Source organism: Sus scrofa, chromosome 11 (assembly GCF_054392235.1).
Source record: "Sus scrofa isolate SSC_HxYL_T2T_F1_AM1 chromosome 11, Sscrofa_HxYL_maternal_Yorkshire_Landrace_v2.0, whole genome shotgun sequence".
NCBI lineage: Eukaryota > Metazoa > Chordata > Mammalia > Artiodactyla > Suidae > Sus > Sus scrofa.
The window spans coordinates 79,311,020-79,324,093 of record NC_139393.1 but is presented as its reverse complement, the minus strand read 5'-3'; positions in this window follow the sequence as shown (position 1 = coordinate 79,324,093).

The following is a 13,074-nucleotide window of genomic DNA, read 5'->3' as shown; positions in this document are numbered from 1 at the left end:
ATTGTGACCTGAAATAATTTTACCAATGGTCTGCTCTCACACCCTCGTTTTCCACTTCAGGGGCTGGCTTGTGCAAACGTGGTAGTTTAAAACCAGAGCCGAGTCTCCCAATTGCCAGCCCCAAATCATGCCTTTGGAAAAGAGTTCTACCTCCCCCCAAATGAAATCATATATCTCGAATATTTCAGGATAACTCTGAGTTCAGATATTTGATGATGATTAGACCAGACACATCAATGTAATGAGATACTTGGATCTATACAGCTTAAATTTTGAAAATGTTGGTTTTCTAGAAATTTTGATAAATCTAGGCAGAAGGCTCTAAAATCTGGCATTATGATGTTACATAAATTCAAGTCCAAAAAGAGTACTGATTTTTCATTGATAGTTTATATGAAGGTTGTTAATGTCACTTTTTCGCAATTATTCAAAGTGTTGGATTTCAGCATGTTTAAATTATTGCTAAATTTTAGATATTTGTTAATTTGTTTGCTGAGTGTCTACGAGAAGCTAGATATGTTATTTCAGTTATTAAGGTTTAAAAATGCTTCTGATTGAGCTTAGAAAGCAGAAGCATATAGATAAAAAGTATCAAGGTGCCTTGTTAGCTGTAGTTCAGAATCACACAGGATTCTGTAGGCACAAAAAGAGAGGCTTAATCCAATTGGGATGAGGCTGACTCCTTCAAACAAGATAAGAAGCTCGAGATGAATAATGTTGATGGTTACTATGTGAAAAACCTGGTTGGGATAAATCCCAGGGGAATGCACCACAGTGAGCACAGGATGTGGAAAAAAGGCAGGAACACCTTTGAGAAAAATACAAGCAGCTAGGATGCCTGCTTTGTGAGTCGTGAAATGGATTTTGGTGAGAAATCATCAACCTACGTGAATAGGTAAGTCTGATATATGCAAGATTACAGTTTGCTTTTTAGATGCTGGGGGAGCCCTCGAAGGACGGAATAAAGTGATCACTCTGACAGTTTTGAAAATGATTCTCCTGTTTGGGTGTGTGGGATAGATTAGACCAAAGGTAAAGACTAAGAGAGGAGAGTCTGGAGAAGAACCAGAATTAACAAAACATATGGTGATACAGTGTCTTTCTGCATCAAGTATGCCATCCGATTATTATACATGTTTAAAAAAAGTTAAAAATTCCATCTTGGGGGAAAAATTTTTTAAGAAAGACTTTAGTAAGAAACTTGAACTTGAATGGGAAGTAAGACCCTGAGGGCATGGATTAAAGGAAAGGAAATGATTGTTCTGCTTCAGAAATGGTCAGGAAATGGTGAAGCAGTGCAAAGAGGAGAGGTGAGCAGAGGGAAAATGAGTAAAGATACAGAAAAATGAAAGTCTGGATGGTTCCGTTTTCAGGGTCACAGGTGTCTATCGTTAAGCCTGCTTTACATACAAAGGCTGATGTAAACGTTTTACTATGCCAAGTATCTGCATGTGTATTAAATTTAGGAGGAGCTAAATTTAATATCTCCAACCATAAGATAGGAAAATAGAGGGATTAAGTAACAAGCAAAAAATAGAAGTTATCCTCAGGGAACAGGAGCCCTAGCCAATTGTGGAAGTCAAATCAATTGTAAGTTAGCAACTTTACAATCAGTAAAAATAATAAATTGGATGTGTAAGAGACACAGGAAGGGTAACATTCGAAATACTTAAAACCTTCTCGCAGGTGCTCTGACTTATAAGAAAAGATACATATATATATATATATATATATATATATATATATATACATACATACAATCCATGTGTCCATAGAGGGCTTACTATCTGAATACAAATCTTGCTGAAATTATTGGTAAATGTTGCTTAATTTGGAGCTCAGCTGAAGAGGGCCAAAGAAATACGGTAAAGAATGACGTCATTCATCCCTTAGGGAGCCATTTGTACTTGAGAAATCTGTGGGCTTATGCAGCCAACGTAGGGCAGGAATCACACCAATCCAGTTACATATTGAGTCTTTATGTCTGAGCTTGTGCTTCCAACCTAAGAAGCCATGTCACTGGCATTTGACTCCCATATTTGCTGAGATTTACTTTCCAGGATCTGGATCTAGCATTTCTAGCTGAGCCATCTAGACTACAGTTTTCAAGTTACTATATCGGCTCTTTCTAAGAGCTTGTGATCTTTATAAAAAACAAAATCAAAGTGAAGATAAATATATTTTAAAATGCCCGCCAGACTGCCAACATCCTGAAATAGCCACTGTTTTTATTTTGTTATTATTATCTTTTTTATATTTTTTGGCCTCACTTGAAGCATATGGAGGTTCCCACTCCACAGGTGCAACCCATGCCACAGCTTTGGCAACACTGGATCCTTCACCTCCCTTGCCTGGGAGACCAAACCCAAACCTCCACAGGGACATGAGCCATTGCAGTTGGATTCTTAACCCACGGTGCCACAGTGGGAACTCCCAATACAGCCACTGTTGATTTTGCAACAATCCTTTGCCATATCTCTTGCAAGAACATGGAAACCTATTATGCATGTGTTGTCACTGAAGACACAGTTTAAAGTGTTTTGATTAGTTGTGTTGTTTGTTTTGTCTTTATTTACCTTTTCACCCCTCATCCACTCCTGATGCTATAACACCCAAGGCCCTACAAGCAATGGTAACAAAAAGGCTGACCTGCTTTCTAAGAAATTTTACATTGGAGTTCCCACTGTGGCCTTGTGGGTTAAAAATCTAACTGCAGCAGCTCTAGTGGCTGTGGAAGTACAGGTTTGAGACCCAGAGGGCATAGTGGGTTAAAGGATCTGAAGTTGCCACAGCTATGGCATGGGTTGCAGCTGAGGCTCAGATTCAGTCCCTGGCCTGGGAACTTTCATTTGGGGTAGGTGCGGCCATAAACAAATTTTAAAAATAAATAAATAAAGTTTTGGATTGAAAATTTCAAAATAATATTTAAATGAGTTAGATTTTCAGGCCAAACAATTAATTTTTGTCTTTATCACATAGGTATAACACAAATTGAATAAAAATAACCTGGGTCAGATAAATAACATTTGATTATAATCAACATTGTCTAATATATTCAAATGCATTATAGCGACAGCATTTTGGAGTGACTCTGAAGGCTGGCTCCTGAGATAAACTGTACCCATTGGTGTCCTGATTATTTTTTTTATTATTATTATTTATTTTTATTTTTATTTTTTTTGAGTAACTGTGTGATGCAAGGGCAGTTACCTAACTGCTTTGTTTTTCAGTTCCATTATCTGTAAATAAGGGTGAAAACAGAACCTTCTGAAGCGGTTTGAGAATTAAATTGGCTAATACAGGTAAAGCAATTTGAATAACATGGCAACAGCAGGTACTCAATGCAACACCCCCTCATTTTTGTTTCGTGCTATTGTCTATTCATCAGTGTTATTCCTATTCCACTCCTCACTCTAGAACCACCTGTGATTCCCCCGTGACTTTGTCTACATTTCTAAGTCCCTGAGGTGCCCAAAGATCTCTTTAATGATGTACCTACACATTCAGGTGGTGAGGGGAGGAGGGCGTGTTACCTTTGTCCATCAGAGTTTTGTTGGAAAAACCGAGGCCCCGTGAGATGATGACTTAGGTCAGAGTTCCACTTCATAAGAAAGCACCTGTCTTCCTTACAGGCCTTTTGCAGGTCTCCCTTGACCTAACTCCCCTCTCGAGATTACCCCAAAGGGCAGTTTTGGGGAGCACCTGCAGGGCCTTTATGAGGCTGTGATCCTGCTGCCTAGCCCCCTCCCTACAGTGTGGATGACTAGGAGGAAAGAAGCATTCCTTCGGCAGAGACCCACTGGAAAAATCGCTGTTACCGTTGATGAAAACAACAGAGCAAGTCAGAGAAGATTTAGCAGCAGGAAACCCACACGGGTCGTTGGCAGCTAAGTCCACTAAATGCTGCGTTCCCCTTGTCTTATCTTACGATTCATCTTCTGCCTTTAATTACTGCGTGGCAGCCATAAGTTACCCAATTTCAAATATTATCAGTATTTCTTCAAGGGCATTTGCCTTGATGGCTTCTTGAGCTCACAGTAAACAGCAAGTGTTTACTTTGTCTTGTTCGCCCTTGTCTAAGTCATCAGTCCTCATATTAAAGAATATCTTATCTGAATTTGAATAAAGATCAAAATATCTATTGTAAAGGGTCTCAGAGAAGACGAATGATATCTACAGTTCTTTGAATTCATATAGCCTAAAAATGTGGCTACTTTTCACGTGGAATTCATTATTTCCAAGGATGTTGGGGACGTTATTTGCCGTTGACAAGTTAGGCTTTGATAACTTGTAAATAATAATAATACATAATGATTGTTTGCTGATGAGCAATCAAAAGGAAATTTATTAATACGTACTTTGATTTTGGCTATGTCTAATTTCATTTTCTGTATCAGTTACTGAAATCAATCAGAATTTAGGAAAGCAATTTTTAAACAAGAGGTGGCTTATTGAGATTTACCTATTTTCTTTGCAATATACGACTCATTTAATAATTATGTTCCTTGGAGCTTACAAAGTTAGACAGTCAGTGCATCAGTGGATTTTATCCATTTGTATCAGATGCAAAAGACATAATTTTTGAAGGAAACTGATTGGCCAATTCAGATATTTAAAATCAAGCTTTAATCTACGATAGAATTAGAACTACAAATTACAAATCTGCTCTCCATTTTAAAAAAAGAACAGTAAAAGAAGTAAATAGTAAAATAATATAAATATTAAAATATTATTTTCCTTCAATTTAGTAAATGTGAAGTCTTAGCCAAAATACAGGCTGAGTATTTGGCCATCTCAACAGAGTTTAAGTCCATTTAAAAGAATAAAACAAAGCAATTTTGTTTGAATTCAAATCACTAAGCCTTTTAATTACTAGGTAATATTTCTTTCACACATAGCGAAGAAACATACTCAGAATGATTTCAAATAATAATATCTAGAGAAAGGTATTAAAGATTAGCATACTCTCGGAAAAAAAATCACCTTATCTCTTAGCCTGTTAAAACAATATATGCTCCACTGCCATTTGTAGCTAAATAATTTCAGCAATACTTAACATTCTTATTGTTACTACCATTTATAAAAAATAGACTAACAGGAGAAAGAAAATTGCAAGCGCACAGTCATTGAAGTTGCTTATTGGCTAAACAATATTTACAAATGTTTATTTTTAAATGAATGAAATTTATTGCATTGTTGCCTCTATGATGTCAAATATGTATGTGTCCCAGTTAAAGAGGAAGCAGTGATTACGGGATGTAGGGAAATGCTCCCCAGCCAATATGAATGCAATATTTAATATAAAGTCAGGAAATACAAGAGCTGCAGGCCCTTGGTAGCTAACCCAGAGACCTCTGGGTGCTGAGCTAGAAAAAATGAAGTCTGATTTTGACTTCACCGTATAAACAGAATGTCATCGACACATCAAATTCCACCCACAGTGAACCCCTGGCATGGTTAATGATTATAATCTTCACATTTAATCACGGGAACTCAGTGACAAGCAAACAAAGGTTAGCTAAACTGACAGCTCAGATGGTTTCAACAGAGAACTCCACAAGTTTTGTTTTTAAAATGTGTACGTACAATTCCAATGGCACTTTTCCACAACGGAGTTGGATGTGTACAAAGCATACTGACACGGAAGAACTGACCGCCTGCTTTAGCCTTTATCCAGTAGGAATTACATGGACGTTTGTTAGATTTCTTTCCCAGATTCCAATGCCTGTTTTTCAATGCTTCTTTTCCCAGTTGAATGAAGGGATGGGTTCTTAAATCTGAAACAATGATCTGAATAAAAACCAGCTTCTTTTTTTTCCCCTCCCTTTCACTATTTTTTAAAAAATTATTTATTTATTTTGCTTTTTAGGGCCACACCTGTGGTATATGGAGGTTCCCAGGCTAGGGGTCTAATCGGAGCTGTTGCTGCTGGCCTCTGCCACAGCCACAGCAACACCAGATCCGAGACGCATCTGAGACCTACACCACAGCTCATGGCAACATGGGATCCTTAACCTACTGAGCAAGGCAAGGGATCGAACCCGCAACCTCAGGGGTTTCTGCTGTGCCATGACGGGATCTCCACTATTTTTTTTTAATTAAAGTATAGTTGATTTACAGTATTGTGTCAATTTCTGCTGTACAGCATAGTGATCTGGGTTCTAGGTTTTTTTTAACTGAAAATGTTTTCATGTTCTCATCTTTCTTCAAATCCCTGAATTCATTTTTCTAAATAATCTCATTTTCACGTGTTTCATTCCCTCTCAGCATGTGAACCCAAATCATGTATAATCTAATAAAATAAGTGAGAGAACTCGAGATTTGTTCTCTAATAGCATATACTCAGAATTCCTTGAAATGATAATTATTTAAAGTTTTTAGAATTTTACACAAACACATCATGAGAAGAAAATTAGTATATTATATTTTAATTAGATAATCATGATAATTCAATGAATACCTATTTAATCAGTGATCAGTACTAGTTACCTACTAAAAAATAAAAGCATGCAGAATTTATTTTACATTTATAATAAAAGTTTTATGAAATTTGTGTTATAATCCATAGTGTATGCCATTATATACAAATGATATACTTGGTTTTATAATTTCTGTACCTTTTCCAATATTATGCTTTTCCTTAAATGATAAGATATACTTTAAAATGTATTAAAAGTTGTTTGATGATTTGCATTCTATTTGGAAATCATTAGCTCCCACAAATATATAGTATGTTGTTTCTCATAAAACATTAATATGAGATCATTTTTAATAAATATTGTGTAGTATCTAATAGATTGTTCTACTCAAGCAGTTTTTTAGTTTCTTTGTTATTATTTTTCCAAAAAGTGAATTCCCTGACCTTGTTCAGCATGCAACCATAACATAATGATTCTTAAAAAAATCATGTATTTCATAAGTTTATTTATATAAAGAAATCTATCTTCAAAATAACTACAAAAAAAGGCAAAGAGAGAAAGACTGAAAATTAAAGAATATATGAAGGTGCAATCAGAGTTGTATGGCATCTGCTGCTTACACACTTTAGGGGCTCATTTTAAGAAAGATGAGACAAGCTCATGAATAAAAGTATGTGTAAAAAGCAGATTTCATGTAGAGCATGGTGACAATAGCTAACAATACCATATTGTATACTTGAAATTTGCCAGGAAGATAGATCTTCAGTCTCCACACATACAATCACAGATATACATGGCATCTACCAGGTGATGGAGGTGTTACTTAGCTTGATTGTGTTGATCTTTTCACAATGTAGGTATGTTTCGAAACATCGCATGTTCACCTTGAATAGACACAGTTTTAGATGTCAAGGATATCTCAACAAAGGTGTTAAAAATCAGAATGAAAAAAAAATTTCAAAAATAGCAAATGAAAAATATCTCTAATTGCAAAATCTAGAAAAACCACACATTCTGGGTAAGAATTAGCTGCATAACAAACTATAATGCTTCCTTCATTTTCAGTTTCTTACATTTAGATCACCCCTCCTACAGCACAATATTATTAGCAATATTCTCTGTAGAGATAAGGAAAAGATAAGTCAACCTTTCTTAAAGCCTGATTAATTGAATGCTTCTTTTCATAATTGATTGTAGAAAAATTTAGAAAAATTTCCATGCAAGTCAGGAGGGTTCCAAAGCTTCAGTTCCTTTATGTTCATGGAAAATTCTGCTGTGAGTGGATGACAGACAATACAATCTCCATTCAGGAGATATTTGAGGCTCTCTGCTAACACAGATTTCTTTTCATGGTTCACTTTAAACATGTGAATTTGTTGAATTATATAACCATGAAATAGATAGAATTTGCATAAAGTTTCGCCCTTGCTCTCCTGTACCCCAAAGGTTCAGTTGCAGGCACCTCACATTTAAACTCTTAGATGCAATAAATAGCCAAGATGCAAATTCTGCATTTCCCCAATAAATGTTCCTTTTAGTCAATGAACATATTTTAAAATTAAAATAATTATGAAATTATTGAGAAGTAAAGACTCCAAGATCAGGGTCAGTTTAAATCCTCCAGAGTTTGTCAGCTACGAGCAGACCAAGAAAGAATTAATTACATGCAAGGAACAAGTCCCAACAACAACTGAGATTAATGAACAACCTTTTCTTACTTTCTAAAATAAAGAATAAATTGAAAATCAGTAATTCGGATAGGAAAATGCTTGGGGAGGGTCATATTTTATTTGTGAAAATCAAAATAATTTCAGCCGAGTGAAAACCCCAGAAATGTTATTACTGTCAGATAAGAGTTTACATTCCTCTTCTCTGCACCTGTGAGGAAGGACTTTCAGTGTGGGTGCTACCAGTTGAAGAGATGCTCTTTAATGTTGGAAGGAATGTTGGTGCCCTGATGATCTGTCTCAGACGTTGTTCGCATGCTTGCCTGTCATCAATTATGTAATAAGAAAACAGGAGTTCCCGTCATGGCGCAGTGGTTAACGAATCCGACTAGGAACCATGAGGTTGCGGGTTCGGTCCCTGCCCTTCCTCAGTGGGCTAACGATCCGGCGTTGCCGTGAGCTGTGGTGTAGGTGGCAGACGCGGCTCGGATCTTGCGTTGCTGTGGCTCTGGCGTAGGCCGGTGGCTACAGCTCCGATTCGACCCCTAGCCTGGGAACCTCCATATGCCGCGGGAGCGGCCCAAGAAATAGCAACAACAACAAAAGACAAAAAAAAAAAAAAAAAAGAAAACAGCAACAAAAATTGTTAGCTGTACACCTGTAGTGCCAACAAGTAAAATTATGGTTTTAACCCATCGTTTACAGTTTAATAAAAGTCAGATTTCATCAGTGTTGTTACCAACATTTTGACCACATTACCTCTCCCATCCGATCAGAATAGAAGCACACAGTTTCTCCACTGTTCCCCCGAAACATGGCACGATTATACGAGTTGTTTCCAACGAAGGTAACTTGCCTTTAGTTCACGTATATTTGAAATATTTGCAATAACAAAGATGTCCCAATCTAAGTGTTAACATTACCAAATACCTCATTTATGATGATGCTATATCAATCCATTTTAGCGATGTATATGGCAAGTGCCACTCTAACTCATCAGGATATTTTAAATAGGAGTGAATTTCAAATAAATTGTCGCTTTTTTATGTGTAAGATGAAAAAGAATAATAACTCTAAGAAGTGAAGTGACAATTTCAAGTGTAGGTGAATATTAGGAGACACTGAGTGATGATAGATATATTTTAATCTATTCCCAAGGTTCTATAACACAATATTTGAGTTGTCAAGATTTTCTTTTTCAGGGCCATATCCATGACACATGGAGGCTCCCAGGCTAGGGGTCTAATCAGAGCTGTAGCTGCCGGCCTGCACCACAGCCACAGCAACGCCAGATCCGAGCCACATCTGTGACCTATACCACAGCTCATGGCAATGCCACATCATTAACACACTGAGCAAGGCCAGGGATCAAACCTGCAACCTCACGGTTCCTAATGGTTCCTGGTTGGATTCATTTCCGCTGTGCCACAATGGGAACTCCAAGGATTTGTTAAAGAGGAAAAAGAAATGAGGAAAAAAAAAATGATGTTGCGTTTTGAGCCTGAAATGATAGAGCGGCAGCAACAAAAGAGATTAGAAGTGTTGTTTAGCCTCATGTCATTGATTCTGGCCAGTAGACGTTTAAACTGATGGCAGCTACCAAGGTGAGAATGAATGGGTAACCCATGCAACTTTTTCAATTTTACTGCCACAGAAGCAGGACGCAATGACTTATATTCCTGAAGCATCTGCTGTCTACCCAATGGGAAGGGGCAAAATTGAAGGACCGGCTGCTCAACTTTCTAGAATAGGTAAGGACTAAAGATCTGTGAAGAATATTGAAACGCAAAAGAAAGGAGTATGAACATGAGCTTGGAGCTCTGCAGTCAGAGCAAATTCATGTGGGTACGTCTACCTGGGGAAAAACAACAAGAGCACCAACAAACAACCAGGGAGTTCTTGTTGGGGCTCAGTGGAAACGAACCTGACTCGGATCCATGAGAATGCAGATTCCATCCTTGGCCTCACTCAGCGGGTTGATGATCCAGTGTTGCTGCAAGTTGATGCAGCTTGGATCTGGCTGTGGCATAGGCCAACAGCTGCAACGCCAATTGGACCCCTAGCCTGAGAATTTGCATGTGCTGTACCTGAGACACTCCAAAATGCACCCCCCAAAAAAAACTCCAAGCCACAGTGTCTTAGTGCAAATTGCCTAGTACCAAGATATAGCTACCATGATACACGAATCATAAGTGAGGATATTTAGGTAAGTTTTTTTTTTAATTTTTAGAATAGTGATAATGCTACATCTAAGTCATGTACAAATTACAGAAGATGATCTATGTGACAGCACTTTTAAACTGTCAAGTGTCACGTAAATAGCGGATCCGAAACCCTGCAGACAGGCAGGAGATGGTGGGAGGAAATATTTGATTTGCTCGTCTCCCAGACAGTCTTCATTTCTGACTGCCTCTCACAGAGCCAGGGCCTCGGTTCACTGGTCATGTTATCTTGATGATATACATTTTCACTTTCCATGCTGATTTTAGAACCTAACCCCACATCAGAGATTCCATGTCATGTGGAGTGAAGTGAAGTGTGAGATAGAAAAGACGCCCCCAGGGCTATGGGGGGGCGGTTCCCAACAGACTGCGATCCTCTGTTGAATAAGTCTTTTCTCAGAATGTTGTCCAAGTCAGTTCAGTGCCCAGAGAATAATGGTAAACAACTCTACGAGGCCCGAGTGGATAAGCATCAGTTATCCCCAGCTCCATTGAGACCAAACATAAAACGGATGCTTTGTCTCCAAGAAATGTGGTGAGGGTGGCTACCATTTTCCTTATAGCCTGCGCTCTTCTCTGCAGAATTTCCATCCTGCTGCACTTGCAAGCACGGAGAAGAAGAATGTTTGCTTCCTGGATTCTCCATGAGTGCCCAGAAAGGCACCACTGGATAGAAAAGACTGCAAATCTGTGCATAAGGTCACACTAGCATTACATTTGCCAGAACACTTGCTGTCATACAGAGTGGCTTTTCCTGTCCATCTTAATTGGACTCAGAATTCGCTAATATTGCCTAGTCATGGATGTAGCAGGACTGGGCATAGTTTCTTATGGGTGAGTTGTACATCAGAACACCTTAGAGAGCTACAGCCTACAGCCATGGCAAAAGAGAAGCTACACAAAAACGAAGCCAAAATGAAACTAGAAATAGAAGATGTGATATGAGTCGAGCTGAATGAAGCAGATTAGCCACAGGAGATGACCCCAAAGGGGGAAAAAAAACTTCAGAAAACTTCCCTTCCTTTCTTACTTTATTACTTCATCAATATTTTTAGCTAGCAGGCCAGAAATAGGTGTTTGTGTGTATAAAAAAAATGTGTGTGTGCATTACTATATATAATAATGTACATAAATGTAAATTCATCTTTTCAAGGTGTTCTAGGAGGACAAAGCTATGATCTCTCCTTTGCTAAACTACCATTAATCATGATTTTGTTAGGGAAAAATGTTTATTTTTTTATTGCTTCTGGTTAAGGTACCCAAACAGAGATTTTCCTCAGCAATCATTTATGGAGTGTCTATTACATGCTGGGCTCTGTGCTATTATTAGTTTTGGAGGGAGTAATAATTTCAAAATGACAACCACTGCTTGAACTTTTAAGTTGGTTTTTTATGCCTTTTCCAAAAGAAAACTTGCATAAGGTACTGGAGCCTGGTATGGTAATTGTCAAAAGAATACTGAACTATCAACATTATTACTGACATTTTGAAAATGGTTGAAATTCTCTAGCACTGAGGTTTGGGACCCATGGAATGATGTCTGAGAACTGTTATTTATAACCCAGTCCCTGACCAAAAGTCGACAAAGCAGCTCCAATCATTAGCCCCATTTTGGAGATGACAGAACTTCAGGGAAGAGAGGGCATACTTTACAGATGTCTCAATGACAGGTGGCTTGCAGGTGCTGGGTGGCCTCACACCACAGCCCAGGCTCTGAGTCACGGTGGCATCTCCCCACCAGCAAGGGAGCAACAGAAACGGACTGGACCCCGTTACAACCCAACCCTTCCTTCAAAATCCCCATGTTTCCTTCAGCACATCCATTTCAAACTTAAAAACCGAAAAAACAAAGCGTGCTTACTAACACATTCTCCTGTTGTTCTGATATAAATAAGAGATCCAACGCATATATTCATTTTTAACAAAGCTGAAAACATTTGTGTCACATTTCTAAGGTCTCTTATATAAATTGTTATTTTATCACAAGTTATTTCTACAGCTGAAGATACATGAGCCACCAATTACAATCCAACAAGAGCTGATTTTACATCATGCTACCATGCTGTGCATATCAAAGTAGCAAACACAGGAGATTCTTTGATTTCCTGAAGACAAAACCAACTATGTTTCTTTGGAATGGATGTTAACCTTCCTTTTGGTCAAATATGGAACAGCTGAGCACAAAGAAAACAAAGACCCTCCATTTCCATTTTCTTTCTTTCTTTCTTTCTTTTTTTTTGGTTAAAATAGAATTGCATGGAGTTGCCTGGTGGCTCAGTGGGTTAAGAATCCGGCATTGTCCCCGATATGGCGTTGGTTCAACCCCTGGCCTAGGAACTTCTCCACGCCAAAAAAAAAAAGATAGTATTTCTTGTCTTGTGATCTTGTAGAAATGTGTTTTCATTAATAGTAAACTGTCATTGCTTTTTATTCTGATTTTCAAGCTCAAATTTTAAGCATTCTCTTATTTCAGTGGTTAAAACTGTCTTGTTGGATTTGCAGTCTATGTAATCAATTTTTCTGCATTTGAATGCTTTTATACAGATTGTCTTGCTATGAAGAGGTTTATTCCACCAAAGTAAATAATTCTTAACAATTTTTAAGAGACCAAAAGAAGAAAAATTGGAGTAATACAGAAATCACTGAAAAAAATGCTCACTTTTCATGGCTTATTTTACTTTTTAAAGAATGGTTTATTTTGAAACAATCACAAATATGCAAAACTTGCAAGCATAAGGTGGAGAAATTTCATTTTTCTGGAATCAT